This window comes from Cupressus sempervirens, chromosome 6 (genome assembly GCF_028749045.1).
Source record: "Cupressus sempervirens isolate cs-2001-9-10 chromosome 6, ASM2874904v1, whole genome shotgun sequence".
Classification (NCBI taxonomy): domain Eukaryota; kingdom Viridiplantae; phylum Streptophyta; class Pinopsida; order Cupressales; family Cupressaceae; genus Cupressus; species Cupressus sempervirens.
Window position 1 is genome coordinate 506,133,657 of NC_143123.1, and position 22,774 is coordinate 506,156,430.

Below are 22,774 nucleotides of genomic sequence, written 5' to 3' on the forward strand. Positions count from 1 at the left end.
GGAGTGGCTATGGGCACTTTGGTCAATTTTACATGTAGATTGGTAGATAAGGACCCACCCATTTATCTCTTGACAACAAATATGAAAGGGGCTAGAAAAGATGCACATGTTAAAATTGACAATACATTTTGTGTTGTGCAAACATTGACATCATTTCAACGTTTATATTTATAAACCCATTAAACATGTCTAATCAAATGCCCTTGGATATTTTCCAAATGTTTTCATTTTGACTATAGAATGAAGTAAATGCAAGAGAGTTCTTTTCATTGATAGTTGTACACCCACTAACAATAATTAATAATGATAATTAATTGGTGTTTATCTCTACAATTTATTACTATTAATTTTTTGAGTTTGAAAAAATAATTAAACCTCAACAAAAATGATTCTAGACAATTAAAAAATAGAAATTATAGTACAAAAATTAATTTTAAAATACAAACATCAAAATTTTAAAATTTTAGAATCTCCTTATTGTAGAAATTAAGAGAGAGGAACTAATAAAAAACATTAGCTCCGTGTCTTGTATAAGGAAGGGACCAATAAATAATTTATACTTTAGATTTAATAGATAGTGAATCAAAGCACTAGAAACCTAATTTTCAATTTGTTATTATGATGCTTAACATGAGTTGTTTAAAGGCAGATAATAAAAAAAAAATTAGAAAGACACGCTTTAACCTATTTAGATATAATAAAAAATCATTTATATTAGAAAATAATAACAAGGGCATAAAACATCTTAAACATATTATAATGTCACATTGTTTTAGACATATTACATAATAAATTATATCTAAGTTGGTTATTCCCAAACATAACATGACCAAAATTTCAAGAGTGGAGTCTCAAAGGGTAAGGGTGCTTGACCACCTCTACCATTTGAAAATCTAATGGCCACATGATAGATTTCATCACTTCTTCTATAATATTCCCTAAGTACTAACAAACATTCTAAACCATATGAACTTTATATTTTACATAATTATAATTTAAAATTACAACTCATCAAAACATATAACATATATTGATACATATATCTAGTTGTACTATTATAAAATCCCATTCCTAAATAATTCAAATTGAATTAGAACAAGAGATCATTTAACTCTAACTCTGAAGTAATGAAGCAACTAACTGAAAAAGAAAACCAAAAAAATTCATTTAACTCTAACTCTATAAGTAATGAAGCAACTAGTTGAAAAGAAAAAAGTTTGGATATATTCACTCTTCTCATTTATCAAATCAATTATTTGAAAAGGACATAAATCAGATGTATTCCCTCTCTTCATTTATTAGGATCAAGTGAATGAAACAAATAAAAGAGTGAATGACACACAAGCCTTCGCACATACAAAACCAGAAGACCTGAATAAATTAATCAAACATAGAAGCACTTTGAAGCAAGCATAAAATGGTTATTCCTACTGTTGATGCAAGTGTTCAAACCCAACATGATTTCAAAAGACATTCTTGTGAATTGAATGAGAATGATCTGGTGTCTGCTTTATCAAGCATTCCATTTGGGGTGTTACTAGTAGAAGATGTTAGGGCTTTTATTCACGTAAAGCTTGATGAGTTTGATCATAGAAAATTGTTGAAGATATGGAGGGATGAGACAAAAGGAGGTCACCATGCCCTAGTTAATAAAAGGTTGGATGTGTGGAACAATTTTCCAAATTTTTGCAATGAAGAAAAGTGTGTGAGAATGGCCATGAGTAGATTTCACAACAACTTCCTCTAGTTCAAACAGACATGCCTCATTACTAAAGAGGAAATTAAAGCTATTATAGGTCTCTCTCATACGAGTGTGATTCTGGCATAGAGGTCAGTTGGATTTAAAGCCATTGAAAAGTTGACAAAAGCTACTTAGGTTGGACGGTCTCTATTTGTTAAGACTATTGAAAACCTTGTTGTGAAGTATGTGTCGGTGATGATCGGGAATAAAGTTTACTTCACAAACCGGGCCAATTCCATTTTTGCCAAAATAGTCAATGTGGCATATGAGATGGTTGAGAAAAATGTGGATTACGATTTATGCGAGATCTTAAGAACTCAGTTTTTGGAAAATCTTAAACAGTGTAAGCAGGAAGTGTATCCTTTCAAGTATGGAACCCTAGCTTTGTGTACTCTATTCTACTTTCTTTAGGAGGTACCTAGTAGGGGAAAAGTTTTATGGGTGCCAGACAGACCGCTTGCTCATCAGATTCAAGAATATCAAAGTGGTGTTGATGTAGAGACTGCTTTTACCCATATTGCAATGAGACTTTAAGTGCATTCTCCTAAGATACACTTAAGGGAGGGTGTTGATGTAATTAAATATTCACTAATTACACTTACTTAAGCTTAATTAGGATAATGAATTGCATTCTAGTTCACCATTGAGGCACTTAGGAGTTTGCACATTAATTAAGCACATGGTATAGAAGAATTCTACTCTAGATGGTAATAGTTGTTATCTTATTCGATCTTTAGTACATATATCATATTATAATCCTTATCATCGCACATGATCCACCTTTGGTGGACATGTGATTCCACCTTGTTTAGTTGATAGGTTATCTTCTCCTTATCATTGTCCCTTATTTCCTTAACTATATAAGAAGGGCCATTATGTACATTTTAATCAATCCATTTGATGTCAAGGGAAGTCCATTATCAATAACATCATTCTTGCATCTTAATATTACCATCTTTCCAAGCTCTTGTGGAAGTTATCTTGGTCTTTCATTTGATCTTAGGGGTGTTGTAGAGTCACCTAAAACTCTAATGTAAACCATTAACAACTAGTCTTAGTATATACCAAAAAAATTATCATAGAAAGGGAAATATAGAAAGAAGAAAAGAGAAAACTGTAGAAAAATAATTTATGAGAAATATCAGGAGATAATCTAGAAGGATGACTAAATAATTGTGCTAAATGAGAATATTACACAAATCACATCTATGATACTAAAATTAATGCAGTGTAGGCCACCCACATAAGTATATGCATTGTATCTGAAACAACAGCTTTTGAACCCTAAGTTGATTTATCTTGTTCAGTGACTTCATCAATTCCTTGACACTCCACACGACCATGAGTTATACTTAAACAAACATGCATTTCCAAATAATAGAGAATGGAGACATCTTCCCTATGTTGGGAATATTCAATTAAGAGCATATATGTCTTGTATGCAAATTGAATTGAATGGGGAAAATTAGTTTTACACATAAAAATATGAGGAAGTAGATATCCCTTTTCCTATAAGGCCAAAAGCTAAAAATTCTTATAACTAATATTATAAATGGTTGAAAATGACTAGAACAGATGTAGGAAGTATTCCCTTAGAGAGGTTGCATACCACAAGGATTATGTACAAATGGTTTACAGGGATGTATGGGAAACTTTCTTATCCATTACCCAAAGATGAATCAAATTTCTAGATGACTTAAAAGTTAAGGAGTCACACTATCCCTAGAATTATATTATGGTCACAAGGAGAACACCTTGGTATATCATGTTAGGCAATACTCGACTAAGTAATTGGATTTTGTTAAGGTACCATGCCTCTATATTTTCTACTGGTGTAGCTCTTGGTCAATACGAAGGAGCAATAAAACATACCATTAACTTATAATCAACAAGAATTTTCAAGGAGTGTAACTCAACTATATAGTCATTCAGAAAGATTTGCTTACTATTATGTATGCTCTAAACAAATTTAGGCATTATACAATGGGGTATGATATTTTTGTGCACATAGATCATGCAGTCATTAAATACTATATGAACAAGCTTGTTATCTTAGGACAATTAGCTAGATGGTCACTTCTCATGCAGGAATTTGATATCAAGGTTGTTGGTAAACTAGAAAAAGAAAATGTAGTAGTTGATTATCACTCATGCTTACAAGTTCCAGATGATCCTATGATAATTGATTATAGTTTCCTTGATAAGCATCTCTTTTACCTATCTATACATAATACTTGGTATGCTAACATTAAAAATTATCTTGATATAGGAAGGACACCTATATATTTTTAAAAGTGTCTTGCACGGATTGACATGTTATCCATGATTGGAGACATTTCAAGCTCATAGTGCATTCCATAGAAAGAGTAGGTGAAAATTGGATCGTGAGATGAATACTATGAGAATAATTTCCTAGTGACACAATTTATTTCAAAGTAATGGAAACATGTTATTGGGTCATAGTAGATCACCCAAAACTAAGTTGGTGACTAAAGGTTGACAAAAATAAAATCCTTGGGAAATAACATTAACAAGGATCTAAGTACATTGTAGACTGCCTTAAGTTCTTTATCTTGCTTACTAAATTAAGGAAGTCAAAATAGTTGAGGTTTTACTCTCCCACATAACCCTAATTGATAAAATATATTTCAATAGCAATAAGTTACTAGCTATTGATCGGTTCAACCTCTATGATTATATACTCTTTAGATCTACCTCAATTTTGAAAAAGAATGAATTCAAAACATGAGTTTTGGAGATCAGTAAAATAAATGTTTCTAAAACTACCTTGCTTTGTCAAGCCCTTTCTAACAAATAATTTATGAATTTTGAAATTATTCTCGAGATGTTGTGATTATTTAATTTTATTTATAGAGGAAGAAAGGTGCCATGAACAACTCAAAAATTGGAAAAATTACAACAAAATTTATTAAATGTTATGATTTTAAGAACATATTTATACACAAAAGATTAAAGTTTTAAAATCTAAGAATGACCACAATATTAATATGGAAAAGTACAATTTTTTTTTTCTTGTATTAATAATATGTTATGAAAAGGTAATTTGGGAGTACATTCAAAGGCAACATAGAGGGAAATGTACAAAGATAATTGTTATATGTCATAATTACATAGCAATATGATTGCAAAATCAAAATTTTATATTCCTCTACATTCTTACCATGACATATGGACGATATTAGCATATTACATTATATACCAAGACTTGTAGATGAAAATGTGATATGTGTAGTGTGATACAATATAAGCCCATTTGATTGAAACTTCTGCAAAAACTCTAGAAAATTTATTTTTAGTTTTTTATTACACTAATGAGATAGACAATCTAATTTCCCAATAAATGGAAGACCAAACTACATAAAATGGAAAATACAACATGTGAAAACCTTGATGAGGAACACAGATTGGAGAATATTAAAAGGAAAAGATAAAGAAAATGAGAGATTGAATGTAGGGGAGAATACTAGGACATTGTAGGCAAGCGTGATAATAAATTTATGCTATTTTTTATTTATTAATTGATTAGAATTTTTCAAATAGTTATATAAGAAACCTTATAAGATTATATAAAAATAATGATTTTAGAGTGTAGTAAAACTATTAGCAAGCTACAATAATTAGAATGGTGTATGGTGTGATTCAGTATAAAAATGGTTCAAAATAGCATAAAAGACAATAAAGTTCTAACATGTTGGTATGTTAAAGAATAACAAAAATAGAGGTTGGAGGCATCAAACTACATGTCTGATTTTTTTTACTAATAAAATATGAGTCAAAATTTTGTGTTTGAAAAAATGGAGTGGCTATGGGCACTTTGGTCACTTTTACATGTAGATTGGTAGATAAGGACTCACCCATTTATCTCTTGAAAGAAGATATGTAGGGGCTAGAAAAGATGCACATGTTAAAAGTGACAATACATTTTTTGTTGCCCAAATAGTGACATCATTTCAACATTTATATTTATAAACCCATTAAACATGTCTAATCAAATGCCCTTGGATATTTTCTAAATGTTTACATTTTTAGTATAGAATGAAATAAATGCAAGAGATTTCTTTTCATTGATAGTTGTACCCATTAACAATAATTAATAATGGCAATTAATTGGTGTTTATCTCTACAGTTTATTATTGTTAATTTTTTGAGTTTGAAAAAATAATTAAACCTCAACAAAAATGATTCTAGCCATTTAAAAAATAGAAATCGTAGTATAAAAATTAATTTTAAAACACAACCATCAAAAATTTAGAATTTTAGAATCTCCTTATTGTACACATTAAGAGAGAGGAACTAATTAAAAAACATTACCTCCCTGTCTTGTATAAGGAAGGGACCAATAAATAATTTATAGTTTAGATTTAATAGATAGTGAATCAATGCACTAGAAACCTCATTTTCAATTTGTTATTACGATTCTTAACGTGAGTTGTTTAAAGCTAGACAATAACGAAATTTTGTAGTAAGACGTGCTTTAACCTATTTAGATATAATAAAAAACTGTTTATATTAGAAAATAATAACAAGACCATAAAACATCTTAAACATATTATTATCTCACATCGTTTTAGACATTTTACATAATAAATTATATCTAGGTTGGTTATTCCCAAACATAACATGATCAAAATTTCAAGAGTGGAGTCTCAAAGGGTAAGGGTGCTTGACCACCTCTAATATTTGAAAATCTAATGGTCACATAATAGATTTCATCCCTTCTTCTACAAGATTCCGTAACAAACATTCTAAACCATATGAACTTTATATTTTTTTACATAATTATAATTTAAAATTATAACTCATCATACATATATCTAGTTGTACTATTATAAAATCCCATTCCTAAATAATTCAAATTCAATTGGAACAAGAGATCATTTAACTCTAACTCTGAAGTAATGAAGCTATTAATTGAAAATAAAAAATCTCATTTAACTCCGCCTCTGGAGTAATGAAGCAATTAATTGAAAAGAAAAATGTCTGGATATATTACTCATCTCATTTATTAAGTCAGTTATTTGAAAAGGACAAAAGTCAGATGTATTCCCTTCATTTATTATGATCAAGTGAATGAAAGGGTTAAAAGAGTTAATGACACACGAGCCTTCGCACATGCAAAACTAGAAGCCCTGGATGAATTAATCAAACGCGGAAGCAATTGGAAGGCAAGCATAAAATGGCTACAGCTTCTGTTGATGCAAGTATACAGACCCAACCTGATTTCAAAAGACATTCCTGTAAAGTGATTGAGAATGATCCGGCGGGTGCTCTATCAAGCATTCCATTTGTGGTTTTACTGGTAGAAGATATCAGGGCTTTTATTCATGTAAAGCTTGAGGAGTTTGATCATAGCAAATTGTTGAAAATATGGAGGGATGAGATAAAAGGTCATTGTGCCCTAGTTCATAAAAGGCTGGATGTGTGGAACAATTTTCCAAGTTTCTGCAACGAAGACAAGTGGGTGAGAATGGCCATGAGTAGATTTCACGACAACTTCCTATGGCTCGAACAGACATGCCTCGTTACTAAAGAGGCAATTAAAGCTGTTACAGGTCTCTCTCATACGGGTGCGATTCCGGCACAGAGGTCAGGTGGATTTAAAGCTATTGAAAAGCTGACGAAAGCTATTCAGGATGGACGATCTCTATCTGTTAAGACTGTTGAAAACCCTGCTGTGAAGGTGCGTCAGTGATGATTGGGAATAAGGTTTACTTCACAAACCGGGCCAATTCCATTTCTGCCAAAGCAGTCAATGTGGCGTATGAGATGGTTGAGAAAAACGTGGATTAGGATTTGTGCGAGATCTTAAGAACTTTCTGGAAAATCTTAGACGGTGTAAGCAGGAAATGTATCCTTTCAAGTATGGAACCCTAGCTTTGTGTATTCAATTCTACTTTCTTCAGGAGGTTCCTGGTAAGGGCAAAGTTTTCTGGGTGCCGGTCAGACCAGTTGCTCGTCAGATTCGAGAGCATCTTAGCCGTGTTGATGTAGAGACTGCTTTTACCTCATTCTTCTCTGTCTTTCAGCTGAAGATGCAACAGAGGGATAGAATCCCCAAACACATTGTTGAAAAGTACAAAGACGGCATTACCTTTCTAGTCACTACGGACTCATGTATTATGGAGGCAGTTGTTCCGAGGACAATGTGGATTCCAGCTCTGGGTTATGAGGTCGCAGAGGAAACAATTGATAATTGTGCGAAGCATCTTCTTGGAAGTCCGATTGATACGACTCGGGAAAGATTCTGCTCTGCGGCGAAGAAATATATGGATGTTCATAATTTGAAGGAAATCCTAATGGACGGAATAAAGAGAGTGCGCAAAGTCATCGATGAATCTCTGAACGAAAGTCGTATGATTGCGAAACAGGTTGAAGAAACCAATGGTGTAAAAGAAGAAAGGAAACCCTCTCCTCCGTGTCAGCTGAAGGCCAGGAAGATGAGCTGAAACATTTCCAGATTGAATCCAGGAAAAGGAGAGGCAAACTCGAAAGGAGTAAAGATTTCCCAACTGCAGAAATGCTTTCCAACAGGTTGGCGCAAGAAGGAAATTTTAAAGAGGTGGGCAGTTGGTACATTGATGCTAATGAAGCTGGAAAGAAGGTCATCGTAACTGCATTTGTTTCATACGTCATTGCTAAGTTAGATGCTCTTTTAGAAGATTTTAAAGATATTGTTCCGAAGGATCTTTTGTTAAAATTGCATGAACTCGGAAAGAAAGCTTTGAAAGAAGAACATGATATTGGAAACTCTGCTTTTGATGTCTTTCGTCAGTCTCTGTGTGAAGCAGGCAGGGCATCTTTTGAGCAAGTCTGCAAAACTGAACTCCAAACAAAGAGATGGCTTGATACCTTGATACAAAAAGAGCAGTGAAAAGAAAAACTTTAAGCAGGAGACAGGGGAAATAATTAGGTCAACGGCTACTAATCTTTGGATGTTACCCAGTACTGATTCCAATGGATCCATGCTTACACATGAAACCATTGCACACGAAAAAGATGTTACCGGCAATGTTGCTTCAGAAAATACTTTAAAAAATGTCAATCTCTCACTAGATAATCCTAAAGATGTTCCACTAGATATCTCTAAAACGTGCAATAAAAATGAGAAGGGGAAAAAAAAAAGAGACATTATAAGTGGAAGCAGCGATGCAGTTGGTCCTAGCTGGGACAAGGATGGTATTACCGGTTCAGTTACTTTTGATGATTCCTTTAAGTGTTTGCTTGCTTCACCACTTTCTTTCCAGCAAGTCACTGTTAGATTGTGGTGACTGATCAGGAAAGTACTGTACATACTTCATAAATAGTAATTTTTTTTTGGGAATAGACATGGTAGCCGACATATTATGGCCGACATATGGCCGACATGTTATAAACCTAAAACGGTTTAATACTTGTATAAAAAGGGCTTAGGGTTGGGTATTTGATATATGTTGTGATAGGAAATTGGTTCTTGCGGCAGTATTGAGCTGTAAGGGATTACGGATTGTAATTAGGTTGTAATCATTGGATTGTAATAAGATCGGACTTGCTGTTTGGTGGACGTAGCCCAGGGATTGGGTGAACCACTTTAAATCTTGGTGACTTGTGTTCATTTCTGTGTGTTCTATTATTTTCTGTTATTGGTTATATTTGCATGTAGTTTTTTATTTTTGTCCGTGGTTTATCCTAACAAGTGGTATCAGAGCAAGGTTGTCTTTCAGTTATCCTCTACAGGAAAGTCTCACGGTTAAGTGGGAGTCTCGCAGTTGAGTGGGAGCGATGGCAGATGAGGGTAAGTTGAGGGTTAACAGGTTTAATGGGCAGAACTTCCAATTATGGAAGATGCAAATGGACGACTATTTATATCAGAAGGATTTATAGAAGCCGTTGGAAGGAAAAGCCAAGAATCAGAGAACTATGTCAGAGGTTGAATGAGATCTTTTGGACAGAAAGGCACTCGGAAGCATTCGGTTATGCTTGGCACCATCAGTGGCATTTAATATTACAAAAGCAAAGACGACAGAAGATTTGATGAAAACCCTAGCGACATTGTATAAAAAGCCTTCCGCTTCAAATAAGGTATTTCTCATGAAGCGTTTATTTAATATGAAAATGGCAGAAGGTGGATCTGTTGCAGATCATTTAAATGAGTTTAATACTATTACTAGTCAATTATCTTCTATAGGTATCAATTTTGATGAAGAAATTAGGGCTCTCTTGATTTTGTGTTCTTTGCCTGAAAGCTAGAATGGCTTGGTAATGGCGGTGAGTAATTCTGTTCCTAGATCTAGTACCCTAAAATATGATGATGTGATTGGTGTTATTTTAAGTGAGGAAACTCGTAGAAAATCTTCAGGTGGATCTACATCAGGAAGTGCTTTAAATGCACAAAACAGGGGCAGAACGACTGAAAGAGGAAGTAACTCTGGAAATCGTGAAAAATCAAGAGGAAAGTCAAAGGGGAGGAGGTCTCAATTGAGAGGACCAAATGATTGCTGGTACTATGGGAAACCAGGGCAGAAAAAAAAAGATTGCTGGAATCGAAAAAAAAATGAAGGAGATAAATCAGATGGAGACAAGGAGGCAAATGTGGTAAGTAACAAATCCGAAGAGGATGTTTTGCTTCTATCTTTAGAGAGTGTTGATGATTCATGGGTTTTAGATTCTGGTGCTTCATTTCATGCTACACCTCATAGAGGTTATTTCATTGATTATGTCCAAGGGGATTTCGGGCTTGTTTTTTTGGGGGATAATAAACCCTGTCAGATTGTTGGAAAGGAAAAAATTAAGATTAAGTTGCAGAGTGGGAATCATTGGCTACTACATGAGGTAAGACATGTTCCAAAACTAAGTAAAAATTTAATTTCAGTAGGGCAACTCGGTGATGAGGGTTGTGTAGTTACTTTTAATGATAAAAATTGAAAGGTTTCAAAAGGTTCCCTTGTAGTAGCAAAAGGTGTGAAAGTAGACACCTTATATCTTTATACAGGTCATATTGTTCCTTCTACTTTGATTGTTTCAGAGAAAAATGAATATTCAAGAACAATTACTACAGTTGAGCAGGGAGAACAAATAGCTGCTGTAGATTCTGATGCAGCATTGTGGCACAATAGACTTGGGCACATGAGTGAGAAAGGTATGAAAGTACTTCATTCAAGGAAAGTTTTACCAGGTCTAAAATGTGTGAATATGGATTTCTATGAAAGTTGTGTGTATGAAAAACAAAAGAGAGTGAGTTTTGTAAAGACAGGGAAGGAAAAGAAAAAGGAGAAATTAGAGCTTGTGCATACAGATGTATGGGGACCAACCCAGGTATCTTCCCTTGGTGGCTCTCATTATTATGTTACATTTATTGATGATGCAACTAGAAAAGTATGGGTTTATTTCCTTAGACAGAAATCTGATGTATTTCAAACTTTTAAGAAATGGAAATGCTTGGTTGAAAATGAGACTGGTAAGAAATTAAAATGTCTCAAATCTGATAATGGTGGTGAGTATTGCAGTCATGAATTTGAAGATTATTGCTCCACTAATGGTATTCGTAGACAAAAAACTATTCCAAGGACTCCACAGGAAAATGGAGTGGCTGAACGCATGAACAGGACTATAATGGAGCGCGCAAGGAGCATGCGGTTGCATGATGGGTTGCTCTTACACATGTGGGCGGAGGCTGTCAATACTGCAGTATATTTGATTAATAGAGGTCCCTCTACTCCTTTGGGCTGTGGTATTCCAGAAGAAGCATGGACTGGGAAGAAGGTGAGTTATGCTTTTCTCAAGACCTTCGGTTGTGAAGCTTTTGCTCATATAGACTCTGAAAATAGAACCAAGCTAGAAGCTAAATCAAAGAAATGTGTCTTTGTTGGATATGGCATTAATGAATTTGGTTATAGGCTTTGGGTTTTGAAAATCTTAAAATTATTAAAAGTCGGGATGTCATATTCAATGAGAAAGTGTTGTACAAAGATCTGTTGCAGCAACATGAGAAGAAAGAAGATGATTATGTAGTGTTGGATGATACTCCAAAAGCTGATGTTCCAGCCATTCCTCATGATGTGCAACAACTGCAACAACAAATACCACACACACCAGTGAATGTTAGACGGTCAAAAAGGCCAATTAGACCTCCACAAAGGTTTTCTCCCTCTTTGTATTCTATTTTACTTACTGATGCTGGTGAACCTGAAAGTTATGATGAAGCTGTGCAGGTGGATACTAAGATTCAGTGGGAGTCTGCAATGAAAGATGAAATTGACTCTTTGCTGAAAAATAAGACATGGGATTTGTGCAAGTTGCCTGCAGGTAAAAAGGCTTTACAGAATAAATGGGTTTACAGGTTGAAAGAAGAGGAAGGAGGTAAGAAAAGATTTAAGGTCAGGTTAGTTGTAAAAGGATTTGCACAGAAAAAGGGAATTGATTTTGATGAGATATTTTCTCCTGTTGTTAAAATGACTTCTATTCGTACTGTTTTAAGTCTTGTGGCTACTAAAGATTTGCATTTAGAGCAGATGAATGTTAAAACAGCCTTTCTTCATGGTCATTTGGATGAAGAAATATATATGGCTCAGCCACAGGGTTTTGAGGTCAAAGGTAAGGAGAGCTTAGTGTGCAAATTGAAGAAAAGCTTATATGGCTTGAAGCAAGCACCTCGGCAATGGTATCTGAAATTTGACAGTTTTATGCATGAGCATGGATATAATAGGTGTCATTCAGATTATTGTGTTTATTTTAAGAGGTTGGATGATGATAGCTACATTATTTTATGTTTATATGTTGATGATATGCTTGTAGTTGGGTCTAACATGGATCATATTAAGGGGCTGAAACGCCAATTAGCACATGCATTTGTTATGAAGGATTTGGGGACAGCAAAACAAATTTTTGGTATGAAGATTTGCAGAGATAGGAAGAACAAAACATTGACGCTATCTCAAGCTGATTATGTTGAGAAGGTGTTGCAACGTTTCTCTATGGAGAATGCTAAAGCTGTCAGCACACCTTTACCTGATCATTTGAAATTGACTAAGGAGATGTGTCCCAAGACACAGGAAGAGGAGGATAAGATGTCCAAGGTACCCTATGCTTCAGCTGTAGGAAGTTTGATGTATGCTATGGTATGCACTAGGCCAGATATTGCACATGCAGTGGGAGTCGTTAGCAGGTATATGAGTCATCCAAGATTTGAGCATTGGAATGCTGTCAAGTGGATTCTCAGATATTTGAGAGGAACATCCAATAAGTGTTTACACTTTGGGGGCTCTACTACTGATTTACAAGGCTATGTTGACTCAGATTTGGCTGGGGATATTGATACTAGGCGGAGTACTACAGGTTATGTCTTTACTGTTGGTGGGGCAGCCGTGAGCTGGGTTTCTAGGTTACAGAAGATTAATGCTCTCTCCACTACAGAGGCAGAGTATGTTGCTGCTACAGAGGCAGCCAAAGAGATGATATGGCTTCAGTTCTTCTTGGAAGAATTGGGGCATCCTCAGAAGGATAATTATTTGTTCACAGATAGTTAGAGTGCCATTTATCTTGCTAAGAATTCAGCTCTGCATTCTAAGACCAAACACATACAGTTGTGGTACCATTTCATTCGGTCAGTTTTGGAGGATGGATAGTTAAAGCTGGAGAAGATACATACCAATTACAATCTAGCAGATATGTTGACAAAGGTTGTAACAAGGGAGAAGCTGAACTTCGGTTGGTCTTTTAGACTGAACATGAATAAAAGAACAGTAGAGTCCAAGATGGTTTGATCCAGTGGGAGCCCCATGTGGTAGTGGTATTGCTACAGGATCAGTCTCCAAGTGAGAGATTGTTGTTTAGTGTGGACCCTGATCAGTCCCCAAGTGGGAGATTGTTAGATTGTGGTGACTGATCAGGAAAGTACTGTACATACTTCATAAATAGTAAATTTTTTTTGGGAAATACCCGACATGGTAGCCGACATATTATGGCCGACATATGGCCGACATGTTATAACCCTAAAGCGGTTTAATACTTGTATAAAAAGAGCTTAGGGTTGGGTATTTGATATATGTTGTGATACGAAATTGATTCTTGCGGCGGTATTGAGCTGTAAGGGATTACGGATTGTAATCAGGTTGTAATCACTGGATTGTAATAAGATCGGACTTGCTGTTTGGTGGGCGTAGCCCAAAGATTGGGTGAACCACATTAAATCTTGATGCCTTGTGTTCATTTCTGTGTGTTCTATTATTTTCTGTTATTGGTTATATTTGCATGTAGTTTTTTATTTCTATCCGTGGTTTATCCTAACAGTCACTTCATCTCAGTTTATAATTGACTTTGACAAAGTCGATCCTGTTAGTTTTGTTAGTTTTGGACAGCTGTTTGTCCATTTGCTATTATTTAGCAAGTAATTGTTTTGCTAACTAATTGGTTAGTTTAATAACAAATATTTTTAAATTAATTTACCATTTTTGGAAACAACTAAAAATCGATTTGGTTAAGGTTGTTAAGTTGTTTTAATCTCAACCATCGATTGTAAATCAATCTCAGCCGTTGGTTTACCAACAGGAGTAGTATAAAAGGAGGTCAAGGGAGCATTTGGAGAACATGAAGTTTGGAGAAACGTTTGCAGTGTTAGCAAACAGTCTTACAGTGTTAGCGTGGGAATAGTAGTGGAGAATATCAGCGGATAAATTAGAGGGTTGTCAGAATTTTGCCAGTAAAAAGCAAGGAATTTTTGTATCTCTTGATTTGCTGAAGTTTAATATAATTTCTTATCTGTAGAACTAGTTTTCCCTTGGGGGTTTTTCCAGGAACAATTTGTCCGAAAATATTGTGTTCATTGTGTTGCGCATTTCTTTCCGTATTTTATAAGTGAAGTTGCAGTTGTGTTATTTTTCGATATTAGCTAAAAATTTATTTTCAACAATTTAATAATCGTTTATAATAAGAGATTAATAATCAGTGATTGCAATAATTAAATTTTTCCCAGATCCGGCAAACAAGTTTGAGATTGGTTTGGCCATTCAAGCGTAATCAAAGAATGATTTACTGGAGAATTTATAGAAGAAAGATAAGACGACAGAAGAAATCATTGTTGCATTGCAAAGTGCTATTCCGGATTGTGCGGTAGATCCATTGGGCACAAGCATTCATAAATGTAACATGTTAATAAATTCTCTGAAAAGTCAATCTGCTACAGCCGAAGAGAAGCTGGCAAAAGAAAAGGAAAGACAGTTGCAAGAGCTCAAAGGCAAATGCACTTGTGCACACAATCATCTTTCTGAGCTTATAGCTCAAGGACGGGCATATCTTGCAAGTGGGACTGCTCTGTTTGTTTATAGCTTACAATGGCCAGAGGCCACCAAAAGTATTCGCGAAGAAATTGATGCAATTGAGACCAAGATCCGGAAAGCACATTAAAGTTTTCAACTTTCTCAGGACCTTACTGGCATAGGTAGAGCTGCAATTGAGGAGCTGCACAAGAAATACTTTGAGCTTCTGCGGCAGCGGGATGATATTATCCTCCCTCTCGGGAAGCTACGAGATATGTGCAATGACTGTATTTCCCTATTAAACCGGGCTCTTTCCAAAGTAGAACATTTCACTGATTCTAATCCAAGTTCTATTGAAGATGCCGAGAAGCTACTTGTATCCCTTCAAGTCCAAATTGAACTGATGAAAGATGCCATCCAGCATTGAGATAGCAATAAAGGCACTTGGACCGAGCACATTCAGAGGATCAAGCAATCATCCGGGTAGACCGTTCTTGGTGTTTGTGGATCACTCTGTACTTTCATATTAATGCTCTGTGCTGGTTTGGGTATTTTTTTTGTCAATCTTTGCCCTTAATGTACAGAGGGACTAACACCGAGTATTATAAAACAAGGACAAACATAAATCTAAAGAAAACTTTATGATTATACGATAGGATAGATACGAATAGATAGATCAGTTTTTTTTATTTTTATGTCAGGTTAATGTTTCGGCATCACTCGGTTACTAAGTTTTGATCGCAGGTATATTTAATGTTGCCACACCACTTCGGTATAGCCACGAAAATGCACTTCCTTCACATTGCTTTTTCTAACTTTTTAAAAAATTGACTAAGTCCTCTCCTTCGTATGGAAGTGCATTTTCGTGGCAGTGGCACCATACGGATCAAGTTGTTTGCTCCGATACCATCCTCGGGTTGATAACGTATCGACTTTTTGGGCCGATCCTTTTTCAAAAGCCGAAATGGAACACCGATGTATTTACCCCTTTGCTGGTTCTGTTTCAGTCATATGAAATACCGATGTAGTCACCTCTGTATGTACGGTGTATATAGAAGTGAATAATGGATAGTTAATGAAGGTAACTGCAGAAGTGACACATTGGAATGGTACCTGTACTTCAATCGATGTCACTCGTTTTGAAGTGACCCACCCCTTCTCTTGTTTTGTGTAACCTGGTATACGTTGCATATACGCCAAAGTAATCTCTCTATGTGATGTGAATATCAGGATTTAACTGTGTGATTTTGAGTCAAACTCGATGACCCATGTTTCATGAGTAGTGATTCAACATGAATCCATCTCTCATGAGAATAAATGGAACACTTAGCACTCATTGGATCTAGGTGATGCTCACAGGGGTGAAGCACCGGGACTTCCCGAGAGGTCACCCATCCCAGTACTACTCCAGCCTGAGCGCGCTTAACTACGGAGTTTCCTCCACAGTTAAACCCAAAGCTTGCAACCCCATTTGCAAAACCTTCACCAAGTGTTGTGCCTTATGAACCATTCATTAGAAAGCCCCTTAAGCTCATCAATTGATAAGTAGGACATGATTTCCACAGCTAGTCAAATTGTGATGTGAATATCAGGATTTAACTGTGTGATTTTGAGTCAAACTCGATGACCCATGTTTCATGAGTAGTGATTCAACATGAATCCATCTCTCATGAGAATAAATGGAACACTTAGCACTCATTGGATCTAGGTGATGCTCACAGGGGTGAAGCACCGGGACTTCCCGGGAGGTCACCCATCCCAGTACTACTCCAACCTGAGCGCGCTTAACTACGGAGTTTCCTCCATAGTTAAACCCAAAGCTTGCAACCCCATTTGCAAAACCTTCACCAAGTGTTGTGCCTTATGAACCATTCATTAGAAAGCCCCTTAAGCTCATCAATTGATAAGTAGGACATGATTTCCACAGCTAGTCAAATTGTGATGTGAATATCAGGATTTAACTATGTGATTTTGAGTCAAACTCGATGACCCATGTTTCATGAGTAGTGATTCAACATGAATCCATCTCTCATGAGAATAAATGGAACACTTAGCACTCATTGGATCTAGTTGATGCTCACAGGGGTGAAGCACCGGGACTTCCCGGGAGGTCACCCATCCCAGTACTACTCCAGCCTGAGCGCACTTAACTACGGAGTTTCCTCCACAGTTAAACCCAAAGCTTGCAACCCCATTTGCAAAACCTTCACCAAGTGTTGTGCCTTATGAACCATTCATTAGAAAGCCCCTTAAGCTCATCAATTGATAAGTAGGACATGATTTCCACAGCTAGTCAAATTGTGATGTGAATATCAGGATTTAACTGTGTGATTTTGAGTCAAACTCGATGACCCATGTTTCATGAGTAGTGATTCAACATGAATCCATCTCTCATGAGAATAAATGGAACACTTAGCACTCATTGGATCTAGGTGATGCTCACAGGGGTGAAGCACCGGGACTTCCCGGGAGGTCACCCATCCCAGTACTACTCCAGCCTGAGCGCGCTTAACTACGGAGTTTCCTCCACAGTTAAACCCAAAGCTTGCAACCCCATTTGCAAAACCTTCACCAAGTGTTGTGCCTTATGAACCATTCATTAGAAAGCCCCTTAAGCTCATCAATTGATTAGTAGGACATGATTTCCACAGCTAGTCAAATTGTGATGTGAATATCAGGATTTAACTGTGTGATTTTGAGTCAAACTCGATGACCCATGTTTCATGAGTAGTGATTCAACATGAATCCATCTCTCATGAGAATAAATGGAACACTTAGCACTCATTGGATCTAGGTGATGCTCACAGGGGTGAAGCACCGGGACTTCCCGGGAGGTCACCCATCCTAGTACTACTCCAGCCTGAGCGCGCTTAACTACGGAGTTTCCTCCACAGTTAAACCCAAAGCTTGCAACCCCATTTGCAAAACCTTCACCAAGTGTTGTGCCTTATGAACCATTCATTAGAAAGCCCCTTAAGCTCATCAATTGATAAGTAGGACATGATTTCCACAGCTAGTCAAATTGTGATGTGAATATCAGGATTTAACTGTGTGATTTTGAGTCAAACTCGATGACCCATGTTTCATGAGTAGTGATTCAACATGAATCCATATCTCATGAGAATAAATGGAACACTTAGCACTCATTGGATCTAGGTGATGCTCACAGGGGTGAAGCACCGGGACTTCCTGGGAGGTCACCCATCCCAGTACTACTCCAGCCTGAGCGCGCTTAACTACGGAGTTTCCTCCACAGTTAAACCCAAAGCTTGCAACCCCATTTGCAAAACCTTCACCAAGTGTTGTGCCTTATGAACCATTCATTAGAAAGCCCCTTAAGCTCATCAATTGATAAGTAGGACATGATTTCCACAGCTAGTCAAATTGTGATGTGAATATCAGGATTTAACTGTGTGATTTTGAGTCAAACTCGATGACCCATGTTTCATGAGTAGTGATTCAACATGAATCCATCTCTCATGAGAATAAATGGAACACTTAGCACTCATTGGATCTAGGTGATGCTCACAGGGGTGAAGCATCGGGACTTCCCGGGAGGTCACCCATCCCAGTACTACTCCAGCCTGAGCGCGCTTAACTACGGAGTTTCCTCCACAGTTAAACCCAAAGCTTGCAACCCCATTTGCAAAACCTTCACCAAGTGTTGTGCCTTATGAACCATTCATTAGAAAGCCCCTTAAGCTCATCAATTGATAAGTAGGACATGATTTCCACAGCTAGTCAAATTGTGATGTGAATATCAGGATTTAACTGTGTGATTTTGAGTCAAACTCGATGACCCATGTTTCATGAGTAGTGATTCAACATGAATCCATCTCTCATGAGAATAAATGGAACACTTAGCACTCATTGGATCTAGGTGATGCTCACAGGGGTGAAGCACCGGGACTTCCCGGGAGGTCACCCATCTCAGTACTACTCCAGCCTGAGCGCGCTTAACTACGGAGTTTCCTCCACAGTTAAACCCAAAGCTTGCAATCTCTCTATGGTTTTTCCAGTCTCAAGATTTGGGGCTGTGTGCATGATAGTTTTTAATTTATTTTAGCAAGTTATGTTAAGTGGATGTTGTTTAAAAGTTTTAATAAATTTAAGGGAGTTAATGATTTTTCTTTTATTGTTTTGGATGTTCAATAAAGTTTCTGGAACACTTTTAGTGAATTGGCTACACAGTTGGTTGTGTATGGTAATTAATTAATCATTTATAAATTATAATACATTGAAATTGCTACTTTTATTTTATATTAAATAATAAACAAATATCAATAAAAAGATATTTGGTTTGATGCATAGATGTTTCCCACTTTTAGGCCTTTTTTTAGCAAGTTGTACATCAAACATGATGACCACTTTATACCTTTACTTAGAAGGAGGGATGACCACTTTATATCTTTACTAAGAATAAGGAGGAATTCAAGTCTAGAGGGTTCTTGATGATTTTTGAAGAAGCTGTACCTATTATTTATTACAATAAATAAGGCATATTGAAGCTTGTGATCTCATTTTTGCATGAATGAATAAAGACTATTTATGTTGAATGCCATTACAATCAAGTATCACCTTTGATTTGGCATATCTAACTTCATTAATACCATATAGATTCTGAAGTATATGATGTATTCATTTGGTCTCTTTGAAAGGTGAAATTTCAACCATTTCATAGGTACTTTTTTATTCTTTTTATTCTTTTTCTTGAGATGTCACTTCTATATCTACTTATGTATTCAAGAGATATTTTTTAAATATTTTCTATTATACCATATATTCTCAAACAAATAAATAACAATTAACTGCTAGATCTAAACTATTTGAAGTTGTAGTATATGAAATTCACATCAAATGAATTATTGTGAGATATTTTATTATAAGAAAACAATTTTTGAAGGGATTGGAATCCATACAACAAAGATAACCAATAAAAAAAGCATATGCCAATAAACTATTAAACATAAGCTAATACAAAGAAATACAAATAGAGGAACAAATCCTTATATGGTTTTCATTTTTCTTCTTCGTTCAAATCAATTCATGATACTCTCAGTGGGGTTCATACCCTTGTCTCTACAATAGAGCCCGGTAGTAGAACTAGGATTAGAACTGACAACCAGATCTTAAATAACAACCTTATTCTTTAACTTAACCTTGAATTATTCTAGGAGTTATGTATAAAGTAGATTATATGATTTTTAGTTGTTATTAGAAAATAACTCCATTAAAATAAATTATTCTAATAAATAATGAATAAATTACTTTATAGCCCAATTTAGTTATTAAAGGATGAACACAGTACTTATGACTTTGCACATGTAGCTTAACAACTTACTTTTATTCACTAACATCTATAACCAACTTAAAACCCTTGTAATAATTCTTATCTTAAATTTCAAGATTGCTAACACTACATTATAAATTTTGAATCGACTTGGGAAATATGCATACATCCAATAGTATGTAGGCACAATCTTTCTATGTTTTTTCTATATCTCTAAATTACTAATCAACATAAGGTATTAGTAATAAACCCTACAAGCCATTTCTTGTCGATTCACACTACGTAATATAAGGTATATGCACATAGATGGGAGATCAAAAAGGTTTCAAATTATTTTTGGGTATCCCATAAACTATGGTGCATACGATTAAAGTCTTTGTGTGCTATAGCATGCATGTGGCTAGCATTGTGATAAGAAATTGATCATATCAATGAAGTGCTAAATAGTAATGATTTTAGTTGTCAAAGATCCACATGCATATGCATTCATAGAAGAAAATAATGATACACCCATATCAAATGCTAGAGCTCGAGTGAATAGTAATAGATGTGTGCAGCCGCATATTTCTCATCACACAGACCATGCCAATAGTGGAAGTGTGTGCATCAGGATCCACCTACTGACCACTCTATTGTTGTAGTGGGAAAGGCACACCATTAAAACCCTTTACCAAGTATAGGGCATCAAAATTTTGATGTTGGCCTTGATGATGTTGATTTTAGCATGTCGAGCATAGGTTACATGGATTTGTCAACACATGATGGTAATACTTTTATGATATCTCATTTGGCTAGTTCCCTTTGTTCATCATTATGAGGATGTGTGTTGACCACTCATGTCACAAATGTAGAGTTGGTCTAGTATGAGATCCAACAACATCTTGATTTCTTGGTTGGCATGATTGAGGTTTGCAAGAGTGGGTATTATCAAATGCCAACATCCACACAAGTAAATCTCTTTTTTAGTGTAAACTAAATTTGAAAACTTAAATATAGCGTGTAAATTTACTTTATTTTATAATTCAATTGATACTTGACATCATGCATGCATATATTGTAGGAATGCCTCTTGTTGCCTCTTCATGAATGCTCAGTCGTGTATTTAGATAAGACTAACTTGATGACAACATCAACGTTGAACATATGTGTTTTAAATTTATTGATACATGTACATGTATAATATGCACTTTGTATGGTTTATTTTGTTTATGATTAAGTTTTATATATTTATATTTCTTAGACATTGATATTACTTTCTCTATAGGAATCAAAACATCTTTTTGATGCAGGAGCATCGTAGGTGTAAGAGAAATTTTGCATCAAACCAAAAAAAAAATTCATTTCAGTCATTTTAATAAGGGTTGTCTTAACATAGAGTTTCTATCTGTGGAGATTTCCTACTTAGTAAGTCAATCATACAAGCTCAGAATGTCCTAATTTTAGAGATGGATACTCATCTTGGATATATCAGCCTACCAGTTGAGGCTCAGTGTCATATCTTGTGACGCAGTGCAAGGCAGGAGAATCCCCAAAGGAGATGTCCTAGCCCCCAGCTATACAACTATGTAGCAGAAACACAATAACATGAAGCAACGATGCAAGATCTGATACCAAATCATAATAATATATTCATAAAATATAACTGATTACATGCAATGTGTCGGGCTGTAAGGCCTTCTTAGTTATGGCCAAATACAAAGTAAGTAATAGTTCTACAAGATCCCTCAAGATCCAATCCCAAACCCTAGTTAGTCCAGATCCACACTCTGGTAGACACCTCCCAAGGAAGATCTCAAATTGTGCTCACAAGCCCACCAAGCAATCTCCTTTTTTTTCAAGCCCCAACTCCTAGCTCTGCTCCAACTTCATCCAATTGTAAACTACCTCACATTCGGCACTCTATTCACACATTCACAACTCCATCACAATCTTGCTATAAAATGCCTCACTTTCGGCGCTTTGTTCACAAACTTGGGAAAACTCACTCTTCAGCTACTTCCCACACCCACTCCTCTTCTGAGTGAATGAATAATGACTAAAGACTTCCCCACAACCCCTACTTATACCAATCTAAGCTACAAGTTCTCCTAGAACAAAAATTAAATGCAAATACATAAATTAAATGCCAAAGTCAGCCTCCTACAACAATTAAATTTCCAAAATTGATGTCTTAGTAAAATTGCAATATCTCTTAGCTTCGAATGAATTAGAACTCGAGCTTTGAATCGTAGGTAGAAGTCTAGGCCCTCTTCAATCTCTAAAATTTTCATTCTTTAACACATTGTGGAATATTAGTTATACAACTTGAAACAAACACCAAATTCTCAAACCATGCTGAGCAACCAAAGACCATGCCGAGTTCCAAAGACTATGTTGAGCAACCAATGCCAAGCTACCAAGACCATGCCGAGCTGCATAGACCATGCCAAGCTCCAATCCTTCTTTGACCGAGTACCAGTCCAAACACCCTCTAAAGCAACTACTAAGCCTCCT